Source organism: Arvicola amphibius, chromosome 10 (assembly GCF_903992535.2).
Source record: "Arvicola amphibius chromosome 10, mArvAmp1.2, whole genome shotgun sequence".
NCBI lineage: Eukaryota > Metazoa > Chordata > Mammalia > Rodentia > Cricetidae > Arvicola > Arvicola amphibius.
This window is the reverse complement of record NC_052056.1, coordinates 8,701,491-8,703,549: the sequence shown is the minus strand read 5'-3', so window position 1 is coordinate 8,703,549 and position 2,059 is coordinate 8,701,491.

The window sequence follows — 2,059 nt, the reverse complement described above, 5'->3', positions numbered from 1 at the left end:
TCTGTGATCTGTTTTGTTTCTATAATCCAGGCTGAGACAGAATCCCAAAACACTGCTGCAGTACCATCTCTCAGCCCCCTTTGCCTTTTCTTTTTATTTGAGACTGAAACTTGGTATTAGGTACCACCGTTCAGATGAAGGCATCCTCACAACAGTGGGTACCTCTCATGCAATTTCTCTCTTAATCAGAGTCAAGGCTGAATCCCCAGCCCCTGGGGCTGAGGCGCTTCGGTGTCCACAGAATACAGCAGTCTCCCCACCCACTGAGAATTCTATGCCATGCTAGGAACATAAAAATCTTTTCAGCCATTGTATAAAGGAAAACAAAAGACTTTTGCAAGTGTCTTCCTTTCTTGTGGCAGAAATGTGCCCTGTTCTCCCTCCTTTCAATCTGGGTTGTCAGGTGGAATAAACAAAACCAACAAAACAACTTTTTCTGGAAGAGTCTGTTTCAGCCCCGACTTAATGTTTGTGCGACTTGAATAGGCAGTTAAGCAAATGGTAAAATCATTTATTGTTAGAATGTTCTGAAAAGGCATCCAGAAAGGAAAAATAGGGAAAGACAAACTGGTGCTTTCCTGCTCCTGAGTGGAGGTTTTGTCTGATGGCTCATCGTGCGCCACCATAACTAAAGTAGCAACGTGTTCCTCTCTGTTATTCCCATGGTAAAACCTACCCGGGAACAGTTCTTTCTTTCTCCAGGTTTTCTTGCCTTAGCCTACTTCTGCCCTGATACTGCTGAAATTGTTCTGGCCAAAGCCTCCAGTAACTGCTGTTTGTTTATCTCATTTCATAAACAGTGAAGCACATAAAAACAAAATAAACAAATGCTAACACAGGAAACACTGTGTAACTACAAGCCAGGACAAGAAAGGGAACATAGCGGAAACCCCCATGCTGGAGTTTCTTTGACCATGTGTGCCGTATTTCATGAATGGTTTTACATGTCCGCCATGCCATAGGAGCACTTGGCTTATCTCACCAGCAATCCCATGGTGAGATGCCTCTCTGCCCTTGCATGCAGCAATGGTTCGTTCATTTTCATGGCAATCCATGATGTCCTTGCAAGACTAAGGCACAACTCATAATACTATTGATGGATATTTAGGTAGTTCCTAAGAAATGATGCTGCTGTGTAGATTCTTATACAGTCTACAAGGGATGGGGGGCGGTTAAGAATAAAATTACAAAACCAAGGAGACCTGTATGCTAGCATGTACTAACATTTGATAACTTTTTTTCAGCTGTTTGATGTTGTACACTGGACCTCTTACAGTGACTTTAAGATGTCTTAAGACAAGAATGTTCCCCACACTCTTTTGGCCTTGTCTGTCTGTTGTTGACCTGCATTCGTTGGACCAATGTCAGCCTTTACTGCATCTCCTACATAACTGAAGGCCGAGGGCTCCTATTAGTGTCATTCCCAGAGGAGATATTATTCCTAGAAATTCTTTGTCTGCAATCCCTTTTCAGATGTCCTAATTTACCACAATTAAAACACCTGGCAGTTTGATGTCTCCTCATTGCTTTGGAAATCGCTTCTCCTACCCAAGATTCATCATTATAGCTAAACGTCTCAACATTCCTCTTGCTAAGTTGAAAATTTACACAACACTATTATCTCAGTCTCCAAGCTGTGTAATGCATGTCTAAAATACCCTAAATGAATGTTAAAACTCTCTGCACCCTTCCATCAGCATCTTCCCAGGCACTGCTCCTCTGGCTGCTGGCACCCACAGTTCTCCTCACTACCTAGAGTCTACAATTAATTGAGATCATGTGGTACTTGTCCTTTTATTCCTGGCTTCTTCCACGTAACACAATGCCCTCAGGTTTATCCATAATCTTACTTGGATATTTCTCATATTTTTATTACATTATTCATTCCCATTGCTTTAATTTTCCTATATTCTTAATAGACTTACACATTCTGTGTTTCCTCCTCACTTACTCTCCAGAACTTTGCTCCTTTATACACAGTTGTGCGGCTGCTTTTAAATCACTATTACCACAATAAAATGAACAACTTGAGGAGACTTCAGAGAGCTCCAGGCCATTA